At 36.8% G+C, this 14801-nt stretch overlaps 1 long non-coding RNA gene across 1 annotated transcript in view; it reads right to left on the bottom strand.

The window, feature by feature from the left end:
* Positions 1-7296, bottom strand: part of LOC120515205 — a 101609-nt gene extending 94313 nt beyond the window's left edge. The window contains exon 1 of the long non-coding RNA XR_005630616.1: positions 7191-7296. This is a non-coding gene — a long non-coding RNA (uncharacterized LOC120515205). The remainder of the gene's footprint in view (positions 1-7190) is intronic.
* Positions 7297-14801: the final 7505 nt, after the last annotated feature.

Raw genomic sequence — 14801 nt, 5'->3', positions numbered from 1 at the left:
TTTTTCTAGTAGACAACAGACAATAGTGGTTAGCACTTTGGAGTTTTGCAATCCAAACTCCCTTTTAGTAAGCTGAAATGCCATCTCTGTTATGCACAGATGAAAATCAATGGGAAACGTTATGACCCCACAGAATACAGAGGCAAGACTGAACTATCACGCAATGCACTGTTGACAGTGCTGCTTGCAATTTAGGCTCTAGTAGAGTTTTAAAATAGATCTGCAATAATACTGGGTCACTTATAGGTCAGTTTATATTTCATCTATATGGTGGAATGAAAATAAAATAAAATAACCTGAAAAGGCTCTGGTAAGAAAATGAATTGAGAAAAAAAAAATCAGAAATGAGTGAAATGCTGAAGAGCTAAGGGTAGTAACTGAAAAATTAAACAAGTTAAACCATAATTAAGACTGAGGATAGTTCTGCAAGACATGCTCACTTTAATGCAGCAAAAATATATTTTTACTTCTGTAGGTGTGTAATTCAGCATTTAAAGAAAAAGCCATGTCACAGTCTGGCTAGGTGAACAAAAATAACAAAAAATATAGCTCATTTTCTTTTATGCCTATTGAATAATTGACATTATACAGTTGTGCTTGAAAGTTTGTGAACCCTTTAAAATTTTCTATATTTCTGCATAAATATGACCTAAAACATCATCAGATTTTCACTCAAGTCCGAAAAGTAGATAAAGAGAAACCAGTTAAACAAATGAGACAAAAATATTATGCTTGGTCATTTATTTATTGAGGAAAATGATCGAATATTACATATATTACACTTCTGGAATGCAGTGTTTTCCTTTCTCCAAACATAATGCTTTTCATTTAAGCCAGAAAGTTCTATTTTGGTCTCATGCGTCCACAAAATATTCTTCCAATAGTCTTCTGGTTTGTCCACGTGATCTTTAGCAAACTGCAGACGAGCAGCAATGTTTTTTTTGGAGAGCAGTGACTTTCTCCTTGCAACCCTGCCATGCACACCTTTGTTGTTCAGTGTTCTCCTGATGGTGGACTCATGAACATGAACATTAGCCAATGTGACAGAGGTTTTCAGTCGCTTAGAAGTTACCCTGGGGTCCTTTGTGACCTCACCGACTATTACACGCCCTGCTCATGGAGTGATCTTTGTGGTCGACCACTCCTGGGGAGGGTAACAATGGTCTTGAATTTCCTCAATTTGTACACAGTCTGTCTGACTGTGGATTGATGGAGTCCAAACTCTTTAGAGATGGTTTTGTAACCTTTTCCAGCCTGATGAGCATCAACAACTCTTTTTCTGAGGTCCTCAGAAATCTCCTTTGTTCATGCCATGATACACTTCCACAAACATGTGTTGTGAAGAGCAGACTTTGATAGATCCCTGTTCTTTAAATAACACAGGGTGCCCACTCACACCTGATTGTCATCCCATTGATTGAAAACACCTGACTCTAATTTCACCTTCAAACTAACTGCTAATCCTAGAGGTTCACGTACTTTTGCCACTCACAAATATGTAATATTCGATAATTTTTCTCAATAAATAAATGACCAAGTATAATATTTTTGTCTCATTTGTTTAACTGGTTTCTCTTTACCTACTTTTAGGACTTGAGTGAAAAATCTGATGATGTTTTAGGTCATATTTATGCAGAAATACAGAAATTCTAAAGAGTCACAAACTTTCAAGCACAACTGTATATGAGTGGCAGAAGTCATGTACCTAAGTGCCGGACAAAATCAGAAAACAAACCATATATATATATATATATATATATACTAGCAGAATACCCGCGCTTCGCAGCGGAGAAGTAGTGTGTTAAAGAAGTTATGAAAAGAAAAGCAAACATTTTAAAAATAACGTAAGATGATTGTTAATGTAATTGTTTTGTCATTGATATGAGTGTTGTTGTCATATCTATATATTTATATATATATATATATATATATATATATATATATATATATATATAAATAGCAAAATAGCGATTGGCAGCGAGAAGTAAAAAGAAAAGGAAACATTTTAATAATAACGTAACATGATTGACAATGTAATTGTTTTGTAATTGTCATGAGTGTTGCTGGCATATATATATATATATATATATATATATATATATATACACACACACACATATATACATACTGTATATACAACATATACATATCTACATATATACTGTATATACACATATATATACAAATCTACATATATATATCTACATATATATATTAGGGGGGACTCGATTAAAAAATTAATCCAATTAATTAGAGGCTGTGTAAGAATTAATCTTGATTAATCGTATGTAATCGACGTAAATTTGCCCCAAATCGCAAATGTTTTTTTTTTATTTAAAACGGTTTTAGTGGGCGACAGAATCAAATAATAGACATGGACATGAATATTGTAAACTGAAGCTGTTTTAATTTCTGAAAAAAGCTTTTAAACTGCATTTGAATTCAAAACAGAAACAAAAATATCATCCCTGGTTAAAATTGGGCAGACTTAAAAATAAAGTGGTAGTTTAAGTACTTTAAGTACATTTTCAGAATAGTATTGTCTTTAAATAATAATAACCAAAATTTCAACATAAAGTGCAGTTTTCTTCTTAAAAAAATAAGTCAGAAACATAAAAGGTAATTTGACCAGCTTACTCTTTAAACTCTGAGTAACATTAGCCAAAATTATTTTGTACATTAGGCTAAAACAGTGTGATCATTGAACATTTTGTAATTAGATGTATTTAGAATTACTAACGGTCACGGAAGTCCAATGATCCCCAGTAAGAGCCACAAAGTCCGCTTTCTGTAATGCATCTAATTTTGCTTGCTTTTCAGTGTGCACAAAACCATGCTTTTATCAAGGCTTCGCTCGGGTAGTCGAAATGATCAGTCGTAGGAAGCGCTTTATTCCGACTCTAACATTTTTGTAGCTGTGATGTGTGCATCAGTGTAATGGATGTACCAGGAAATCATGCATTGACAAAAGTTCCCGTTTGCTTGGAATTGAAAGTGTGATTAAATGCGTGAGTACATGCATCGAAGCTTCTCAACTGTGCTTGTGCTAAGAAAGGGAAAATTTTAAAAATAACGTAACATGATTCTGCGTTAACCTAATATTTTTTCATACGTCCCAAACCAAGGAGATAGGAAGGTAAAATGAATCGGTAGCGCGTACATAGTCAGTACATCCCCTCTCAGGAATCGAACCTCGAATGTCGGCGTTAGAGGCGAAGACTCTACAATTGCGCCACCGCTTGTCTATGCTAAAGTATGTATTGTAGATCGGGCTATAGATATACATTTATATATATACCCGTGTATCGCAGTGGAGAAGTAGAAGTTATGAAAAAGAAAAGGGAACATTTTAAAAATAACGTAACATGATTGTCAATATACAGTAATTGTTTTGTGAGTGTTATTGAATGTTGCTGTCATCAAGGATTTGATTATCATTATTTCTTTCAATCAGGCTCGTATTTGTACGATGTGTTCAAGTTACATTCCGTGTTTGTCAATCGTTGTAAAGATAAGAGGTTTCATTCATCGATTAGTTCCTTACTGCATCAATAAACAGCTCGTCTTCCTTTTTATCTGTGATGTGACAAACTGCATGCACAGGTTTTTTTTACACTGTCTTCCTTTAGCGGGACATTGACTTTTTCCACCGTGTGCTTTGTTTCCACAGTAGCTGCATTTATGAATATGCTTATCAGACGCTTCATATTTTTTGCTGCCTTTTCAATTGTGTAATTCGGTTTTTGTTCAGCGCTCTTTGGAACTGTTGCTTTTATCTGTGCACTGCATCAGTTCACGTGAGCCACTCGGTGTACTTGCATCGAAGGTTCCCAGCTGTGCTGGTGCCATCTCGTGCTATGTCCATAGCTGTATTTAATGTTACCTTAGTCCTGGCACTTAAAACTTTCTCTGGCAGTTTCGCTGAGTTTGTGTCAAACACCACCCTGACCATCTCATCTTCCTCTCCATAAGCACAGTCCTTCACCCGTGAATATTTACCCGTGGCAGTTTGCTATTGGATTGCCGCTGACGGATGGCCTTATATGGGCAGGCACTAAATTACAAACGCCAGTGGCAGCCTGTCTATGAACTTAATTTAAAGTGTAGGTTTACATCGTGCTTTGTTTCCGAAGTAGCAGAACTCGCTTCTTATTGTTTCGCTGCCTTCTCAATTATATAATGCATGTTTTCTTCAGCGCTTTTTGAGGTCTTCCTGGTTTTCTATGTACTGCGTGATTAAGTGGGAGGCGTGATGATGTCACACGAAACTCCGCCCCACGGCGTTGAAGCTCATCTCCATTACAGTAAATGGAGAAAAACTGCTTCCAGTTATGACCATTACGCGTAGAATTTCGATATAAAACCTGTCCAACTTTTGTAAGGAAGCTGTAAGGAATCAACCTGCCAAATTTCAGCCTTCCACCCACACGGGAAGTTGGAGAATTAGTGATGAGTCAGTGAGTGAGTGAGTGAGTGAGTGAGTGAGTCAGTGAGAGTGAGTGAGTCAGTGAGAGTGAGTGAGTGAGGGCTTTGCCTTTTATTAGTATAGATATATATATATATATATATATATATATATATATATATATATATATATATAGATATATATATAGATATATATATATATTCATTATATGAGAACCAGAACTTTATGTCACAGTCAAGCAGGGATATAAACCAAAAAAGTAATAAATCTGAGGCAAAAAAGGTTGACAAATCTTAAGCAGAAGACATGTGTGAAAATAGCAATGACCACCTCTCACGATGGATGGGGCATTTGACAACTTTCAGAAGGAAAATAAAGCTGCCACTAGACTAAATTAGCAGTCTGCTCAGAAACAAAAGACACTACAAAGAGGAGGCTTACAGTATTTGCCTGACAGTTCCGCATTAAAACAGGCAAAAGGAATGTTGCTGAAGTTGAGGATTGGGTTGCTGTGCCAACAAGACAGACAAAATGATGCTACAGAATGAACGTAATTTAAATTTTTGCTCATAAAGACAGAGGTACTGTCATCTAGAATTTTTGTGTGTCAACTAAAACACAAGAGGACTGTCAGAACAGGAAGTGAACTGAAACAAAGTAACAAATACAAACACCATTCAGTAAACACAGGCAGCCTAGTGAGCTGATGACCACCACTATGGATAAAAAGGTTGCAGCCACCAAACAAGATAAAACAGCCACTAGGCAAATGGCCATTACTCAGGTAAATAGATCATTTTCAAAAAAAAATTATGGGTGTTCTACTCAGTCTAGTGTTCAAGATCCTAAGCTAAAAACAATCCACAACAGAGGTTATTTGTTTCTTCTTCCCCTAAAGCAGTGGTTCTTAAACTTCTTTTCTTGAAATCCAATTTTGTCTTTTTGCTGTGGAGTTGCATCCAGGGGATCCCCATTGCAGAATCACTGCAGATCATCATCCCATTAGGTTTCCCCTTGACTACGGTGGCCCATTGCAAGGTATACTATAAGCTATTTGGAAACCTTTCCCATTCAGTACTATTGTGATTCATGACTTAGCACGACATCACACAATCCATAATTTAAGAAAAACCACTCTAAAGCAAAGGCCTTTGTTTTTCATAAAACAAAGTACTAGCTTAAGTACTGGGCTTACCAGCTGTTTTTAATAACATGGGATTATAACATCATCCTTCCATCCATTTTCTAAACCCACTTTATCCTGAGCAGGATCACAGGGAAGCTGGAGCCTATCCCAGCAAGTATATGGCACAAATCAGGAAAAATTCCTGGACAGGTTGTCAGTCCATTGCGAGGTGAAAAGGCACACCACATACACACACTAGGGTGAACCTATCCTGCATGTTTTTGGACTGGTAGAGGAATCCAAATCACCCAAAAGGAAACACAGACAATAACAAGAAGAATATCCAAACTCAATGCAGGAAGGACCCAGCACTTGAGCTCTGATCTCCTTACTGGAAGGCAGAAATGCTATCACTGCACCGCTCCATATATTGCCCCCATGATGTGGAATGCTGCATATGTACAAATAAATCATAGAGCAGAAGTAACCAAAGTTTCAAAGTAAATGTAAAATACCAAAAAAATAATGGTGGCATCTTAGTATGTGTCAGATGTCTACACACAGCAAATCTTTCTGTGTCTCAAAACTATAGTTGTTTTTTATCCTCTTTAAGCCAGCCAGCTATCTTTTAAGGCACTGGGAGGAACTCATTATTTTCTACCTGTAATATCCATTTGAGAACCCCCTAAAACCTGTTTTTTTCTGACCAGTTGCTCATCTACTGATGGAATCATGGGCTATTGCTTGGCTAGCCTATTAACTTCTTAGACTGTAGTGTTTCTGTTTCTGCCTTTTTTCTGTTCAGGCAGTCAATACGTGAACTTGATGGCAACTAGCTTGTCATTCATTTAATGACTGAGTGTACTACATGTTAGTTAACTTGTTTCAATTGTATGTGCTTATTTGACCAGTTCATTCGCAGGTGCCAAGTGTCTTATTTCTTTCTGATTGTGCAGGCAGAGAATGAACAAACCTGTCTTATACCACTAACACAGCCAGTCAATCCAACCTGTATACAGGAGGTCCTCTTTCTGTCATGTCTGATATCTGGCTAAATGATGGAGCCTCTCTTGTTTCATCAATGAATGACTGTGGTAGATTTTTAATTTTGTGCTGTTTTTTGACTTCCTGCATCTGACCCTCCTGTACAAAAAAAGATTTACTTAATCCAATTTCCGGCCTCCATTTATCACTCAAGAATAACATCCATTCATCCATTATCCAACCCGCTATATTCTAACTACAGGGTCATGGGGGTCTGCTGGAGCCAATCAGAGCCAACACAGGGTGTAAGGCAGGAAACAAACCCCAGGCAGGGTGCCAACCCAACGCAGGGCGCACACACACACACACCCACACACCAAGCACACACTAGAGACAATTTAGAATCACCAATGCACCTAACCTGCATGTCTTTGGACTGTGGGAGGAAACAGGAGGAAACCCCATGCAGACACAGGGAGAACATGCAAACTCCACGCAGAGAGGACCTGGGAAGTAAACCCGGGTCTCCTAACTGCGAGGCAGCAGTGCTACCCACTGCTCCAAGAATAACATCAGCAATGCAACTGACATAAATGATTAACTGTTTTATTTTTTATTTTTATTCACCCAGCAAGGTCAAATTAAGGGTGTTACCTTGTAGGGGCTGCTCATCAGTAAAATGAAGTGAAAATCCAACGATTGGTACCATGTTTCACTGAAAAGCTGCTGGGAGCCATTCAACACAGGATACTCTTGTAAACTCTTTGGAGGTCTTCACCATCTTGCAGTGGGATGCTGTAGTGAAGATGGAAATATAGAATTTGATTATCATAGTTGCAGTAGATTCATTTATTAAACTGCTAGAGGGATAGACCCTACCAAATCAGAAACTTCAGTGAATGCCGGTGGTTGCAGAGGAAATGCACAGTTTAGGAGGGGACTTTTGATCTAAGGTGTATGCAGGGATATGTCAGTTTTGGTGTTGGGTATTGCTTCATATTAGATTAGATATAACTTTATTTGTCCTCAGGGAGAAATTTGGCTTTTTACAAAAAAATATTATAAATACATACAGTACATACTGATCAATGAGTTTGTGGAAAGATTTAAACCAGCTTTGCCATCCAAATGGATGGTGATGAGAATTTTCCATGGTCATATGACTGTGAAAACAGCGTTATAAAGGGTGAGAGAATAAATTGTGAACTGCATACAGTGGTACTGTCAGGCTGTCTATAACAAAAAGGAGAAGGTATTCAGGGACTAACCAGTATCTGGCTAGATTTTGGCTACAATATTAGTATGTGAACATTTGAGAGGTTAATGAATGTTTCTTTCAATCAAGTATAGTAAATCAGCAAACTTTTAATAAATTAAAAAAAAAATCATAAAATATAGTACCATGTTTGACAGTAAAAAAAAACTCACAAAATGTTGTTATTGTTAAGCATAGCAGTAATCTTCACTGTTTTGTTGATATGGCATATTCATACATTTTCACTAACTGTACTTTTTTGAAGAGGGCACCAAACATGTAAATACTACTGACAGTCATAAGGCCACTAAATATTTAACCAACCCTTTTGTACTCAATCAAGTTAAAAATTAAATGGAGCACAGCCGGGGAAGGTTTCACTTTTACCAAGTCCATTAATAGAACATTCACTGTTACTAGTGTAGCGTGTAATTCTTTTTGACTTTCCCTTCCATTTGCCTTGAGGACAGACCAGTTTAAGACTGTTCTGCACACCGGACCATGCATAACAGGTAATCTGTCTAATTAAGGCCTAGGAGGAGGTTCAAAGTAAAATATTGAAGAGATTCCATAACCTCTGTTTCACCCTCCCTATGTACTGTAGCTTCTGAAACTAAGAGACACCCCATCCATTAGCTCATGTGCTTACGCTCTAAAGAATCTATCTGACTCTGTTTTGATGGTTAACTTCACATTTTGCTGTTTTTCAATTTAAAAGCAAAAAAATATTTTTTATTTAACATATTCAAACACTGAAACATAAAGATTTAAATGTGAATTTCCCAAAAAACAGATATTATAATTGTATGTACTTTTTAATCATTAACAGGGGGCTACAAACAATTTTTTGGGAGGGATGTTTTTTTTTTCCTCCTGGTGCATTTCTATGAATAATTAAATAAGCACAACAATAAAATCCCTTATTGCCCTGACGCACAGCATGGGAAAGAGATGGCCTGTAAGAAAATTCAGCTGACAATTCAAAGTGAGTAAAGTCAAAAAATACTCACCAGTTAAGCTTTAAAAGGTTACCAAGCACTGCTTGACATCAGGCTGTCCATCATACTAAACTAAACCAATGAGCTACTTCTGAAGATTGAGGAATAACCCACGAGGGAGAAAAAAACAATGTAGGATATGATTTGACTTATTGATTTTTTACAAAAGGGAAAGCTTTACCACTGAAACATCTAAAGATTTCACTTTACTGTGAAGATGAATCACTCTTTATACGAGAACAAGTCAATGTTTTAAAAAATTGGCTTGATGTTGTAAAGTTAAACAACAAAGGTAAACAAAAATCACTAAGCAATCCTTTTTATTTCTCTCGTTTCGTTCTACCTTTCCCTAATCGCATATTAACAAAATAGACATTGTACATTCAGTGAGACCACAAGAAACAAAATTATTACAGGCACCTTGGGTATTGTTGGCAAGCTGAACAAAAGTGGAAACTTCAAAACACAAATGCGGTGCCCATTAAAGAATTTTTTTAATCGGAGGAAATGTGTTAAATATTTGTTGTTATAAGGCATACTTCTTGATCAGATTAGATAGTTGATTTGAAATATGTATATCATAGTGATGTGATTAGTAAGAACTTTAGAATGAGAATATTGTAAGGGAGATGTTTGACTCCAAATACAGCCAGTTTTTTTGGTTTTGCATTCAATTGTAAAGTCACCTTTTGTGTTAGTTGCATATGTCAGTTTAGTTTGCCTCCTTAATACCTATGGCTATTGTCCACAAAAGCATTTTAAGATGTCTTGCCCCAAACAGATTTGATTAGCTGTACTTTATTTGTCCCCAAGGAGAAATTAGAACTTTACAGAGGCTTGAGAGAGAGAAAGAGAAATACATAAATAATAATAAATAATAAAACAAACAACAACCCCCTAAACACACAAAGAGCTTCTGGCTTGGATACTGGAGGACTTCTGAAATTAATAACAGAGATATAGCTGGCAGTAAGATGGTCGGACCTGTACAGATGTTCATTTGAAGATGTTAACATTTGAATAAAGCAGGTCCAGCTTGTTCTGTCCAAAAAAGAGACATTTCTTTAGACGTTGGTTTAGAATTACTCATTGTACAGTAGCTAAGTTTAAAAATAAAAATCATTAGGATACTCAACCCTTCCTAGCAGTAACAGGGAAACCTGGACACCTTATCTGTTTTAAATGTAATGTGCTCGCATTTCCTTCATAAGCCTCAGGACCCTCTCTTGCTTTTACCTCTCTGCCTGATCATATCAGATGAAAGCTGTCCTGCATTAAATAGCATTCAAAACACTTTTAATTTGAGTTCTCCGCAATTAACAAATGCAACAGTACCAGGAGCATCTCTTGACTTGCCATAACACGTAAAAGTATATCCAACTAATTGAAAATCCATCAAACATTCCATATTTATTGAGTCCTTTCCACCTACCTTTATACTTGCTCTGTATTCTTTCCATGTTTGGATGAGCTACTTCTGTGAGGGGTGCAACAGGCAGCGGTAATCACAGAGCTACCAGCTGAGCAGGGGCACTGAGTTTCCTACATTCTCTGATATTGCAGACATACATAACCATCAGATAATTCCAAACGTTTTCATTCATGCTGTGATAACTTTTAAGTTCCCAGCTTGTCCAAAAAGTAGTTGATATAGTCTGACCACTCGGGCCTCTATCTGCAATGACAGCAGCAAATCTTTTTAATTTAAAAATTCACTTAACACTAGAATCCCTTAATCCTAAGAAAAATCTCGTAATCCCAGCCCACCTTCCTTCGCACCTCTCCATCAGCGTATTTTGTTTTGTAAATGTGTCAGTCAGCACAAGCAACAAGCAGCCTGCTATCTCATCCCCACCTTGATGGAGCTCAACCTGGGCAAAAAGTTCTCCCAGCTTAAGCCAAGGCTCCTTATCTGCTTGTGAGGTGCCTGCAGTTGTATAGGGTAAATAATACAGTATATAGTTATTTGGAATACATGCATTTCATGTGTGTTCCATGTCTACAGAGATCTGGGTAAGTGTAGAATGAAAGGTGAAAATGTGAGGCAAGAAATGCTGAACACATACCTAAAGCAGAAACTTTTTCCATGTTATACTAATAATGATATGAAGTATATAATGTGCGAAGACTTTAATCTAAATATCAAATAAACCCGTGAGCTTTTATTAGTCAAATTTAAAAAAAAAAAAAATCATTCAATTTACATGTTGTTGTCAATAAATTACAAACCCAAGCTCAAATGTCAATCGACAGAAAACCAATACGTATTTTTGGATGGTGCAGAGATAAGAACTGCTGCCTTATAACCAAAAGGTTGCCGGTTTGAGACCCAGCACTTCGTGTTTTGAGTAGTGAGTTCCTATTATTATTATTACTATAAAATAATAAAAACATAGATTTGATTTGAGTCTGTAACACCCGGTGTAAATTTTGGCTACTTGTAAAAGTTACAGCTTTTTTTTTATTATTCAGTTTTATTCTCTCAGTGACGTTCTCATGTTACAACGAACTCGCCTCTCCCTTTCTGATTTGATGTTGTTTATCTCCATTCTTTTAACACAAGAGCAGCGATGACCACAGTTGGTACTGTTTTTGATACCTGCCCAGAATTATTTGTTTTACCGGCAATCAAAGATATGATGTTCCGTGACTGCTATCAGACTGGACAGAGGCAGAACGGTAACAACGGACAGCTTTTTCACAGTGTTTTCGCTGGCTAATAGACTGCTGCACTGCAACACAACTCTGCTTGGCACCATATGTAAACTGGGACTTCCACCTGCAGCTAAAGTCACTTTAGTAATCGAGCAATTCGACACTCTAGTGTTTAGATCTGACAGTGCCAGGCATGTTCAAATGACAACTCATGTTCAAATGGCATAGCATTTTCAAATTGTGACGTTTTCATGTATGAATTTGTGTGTGCATGCACGAGAGAGGCAGAGACAGATTTGATTTAAATTCAAGTGGTTACCAGAATATAAAATAAGCACTTTCACAAAGATGTAATGGAACAATTGTTCTTTTATTCAAGAGTAAAACTGAGTAACAAAAAAGTGACAACAAGATACCAAGCAGACATGATTCACCAGCGTTTGTGTGCCTACTTATACCCCTTCAACGATATCTTTTACAGGCAGTAAAACTTTACACCAGCTGTTACAGACTGAAATCAAAGGCTTCTTCTTTTTGGGCACATACACCGTCAGCATGGCACATTCAGACCTAAACTCTAGCATGGCGAATTGCTCACGTACTGAAGTAACTTTAGCTGCAGGTGGCAATCCCATTTTACTTATGGTGCCAAGAAGAGTTGCGTTGCGGTGCAGCAGTCTATTAGCACAGTTTTCTTATAATATTTTTTCAGTTTCTTGAACATGAAAGGGTAGAATGTGCCTGATATGCATGATTGATGCTGCATTGGGTTAAGGTAGGCTGTTGCAGTGCAAGAATTTTTGGCTTCCAAATTTCCCATGCCACGAGCGTTGACAGTTGCTGCATTGTGAGCAGTAATTAGGAGGCCAACATCCTACTTGTTTTTCCACTTGATTGTAATCATTTTGCCTTCTTTCTACACTGAAGCTTCAAACGACTTAATTCACCAGGCAAATCACAACAGTTCACAAATTCAGTGCCATATGCATCAGTTTCACTATCTGTGTTAATATCTGATGACAATTCATATTATCATAATTATCATATCACTAATGGTCCAGTTTCAGTTTGTTCTAAAACTGGATAAACAACTTTTTGTTTACATGCCATAGTATTGTTTTGGTTGATAGCTTCACCCCACTCATGAATATCAATGAGTTACCATAGAGTGGAAAAACACATAGAAATATTCATGATTTTTTTGCAGCATGGTGTTATGTTACCCAATGGACAACAGCAAAATACGGTCCTGAGCATCATTCAGTCTTAACAACGTACATCATATAATAACTCATAGTCAACTGCTTTTTACATAGAAACTGAAGCCTGAGAGATGCTTGTGGTTAAGGCCAAGGAGGTTAAAGAACTATTACACCCAAAAATTTATAATTTTTAAATCTGTTGATCATCTCAAATTTTTTGAAATGTTGACCAAGAAAATGTCATGTTATACAGATACAGTAACAAAATTCCAGATACAATGAGTTTCAGATTTTGACTCCATTGAATGATATGGAGGTGGGGCCTCAATTCAAAAACACAACATGCTTTGCTGTCGTGCATGAGACAATTTTGTGGAAATTGATAATTTAACAATATTTTAGCAAAAAATTACATTTACATTATGTTTGATATTTTGATATTGCTTGCTGTCATTAAAATCTGGTTGCCATTTTTTCTCCATTTTTCCATGAAGACATGATATTTTTTTCCTACAAAAATGTGTTGTGAATAATAAAAATTTTTTTGTGGAAAATTCTTTTAAGCTATTTCAACCAACATACACTTTTACTGTGTATCTTGAAGTGATGATTTAAGTCACCTCTATTGTATTTATGTAACTATAGTATTGCAGTTATTTGAGTCCTTGACCACCAATGCCCATGCCCCCCATAGCATTAACATTATATACCTTGCATCAAAGGTTTAAGTCAGCTCCCATTGACACTGGTATGGGAATACAGGTGTTTACTCTGAACTGGGCACGAGAAAGTAGAAAAAAAAAATTTAAGTGTGGCAAAATTTTGTTCTCTTTTGTTTATTTTTTGTTTCATTTTCAGCTGGCAGTCTTGAAACGTTTTCCCAATTCCACTAATTTAGACATGCTTTTCTCAGTGGTTTTTGTGAACTTTGTTTGTTTACTGAGGGTGATTAATGACTTTTCTATCTCTTTGGTGAAGTACATATCTGTGAACACTAAGAGTTCATTATTTTTGAGCTATGTTTCCAGACAGAGGATGGCCATTTTTGTTTAGGCTGCTCATATAGCAATGGATATCTGCTTAAGTTTGAATACATAACCTTTTATTTCATCTCCTTCAGCGTAAGCAGCTACTTAACACAACACACCAATAACGACACTTTCTCAGACTTGTCTGCAAAGTGTGCCAGGCCTTGAACTACGTTAATTTAGATAACATGTAATGTCATGGACACCAGGCATGGGTTGACATTCCAGCCAGGATGGCTCAAGTTTCTTTCCCGGCCAGGAGATCAGTTTAACGGAATGATAGGGGGAGACTAATCACATAGAATATTTGATCTTCCAATACAATAAGTGGCAGCCATCCTGGACTATGGTGCCTTCATGCAGGGCAGGCTGGGAATTGCAGCCCCGTGAAACAGCCCAGTAGTGGTCCATTGGTGCCACCAAGTGCAACTGTAGGAACAGATTGTCCCCACTTTAAAGAACTTTCCCCTGACCCAGAAGTGCTTCCTGGAAGTACTCTCAGGTCTGGCATTAAAGAAGCACAGTTTCCTGTATGGGTAGTCAGGAGGAAAATGGATAAGACAATGTGGGATGTATGGAAGGAGACTAAAAGCTTTGTATTAGTGGAAGGAGATATGATGATTTTCTATTGTGCTATTGTGGAAAGGACCAGGAGGTACTGTAAAATAAAAAAGTATCTTCTGTTTGAACTGTGTTGTGTAGCTGTGTTCAGTGGTTTGGGGTGCTGCTACTACTACTGGTCACAGCTGTCTACTTCTCCCTGTTTGTACCCATATCTTTCAGATTCCACCTAAGCATCAGCTGCATTGCATGTTTTATGTTGTCAGGACCAAAATCTTTTCAAACAGAAAACATAATGATAGAGATTGATTTTCTTATTAATACATTCAGGATATTCTTAAAGAGCATTGAAAAAAAGCTAATTGTTGGTATTTAAGATGTGATCATTTTATAAGAGCTTAGAAAATGTAAAATGAAAACAAATTCAAGATAAAAACCTGATTTTTTTTATTCATATTGAATTTTTCTGTTGAGTCATTAAGTTTAAAATTTCAGCCTTGTTTATTGCACTTGTCACATATCACACAATGAGCACATCATGAGCCTAGCAACATAATGTGCCCAAT

Source organism: Polypterus senegalus, chromosome 14 (assembly GCF_016835505.1).
Source record: "Polypterus senegalus isolate Bchr_013 chromosome 14, ASM1683550v1, whole genome shotgun sequence".
NCBI lineage: Eukaryota > Metazoa > Chordata > Cladistia > Polypteriformes > Polypteridae > Polypterus > Polypterus senegalus.
This window is presented reverse-complemented; position numbering and strand designations above follow the sequence as displayed.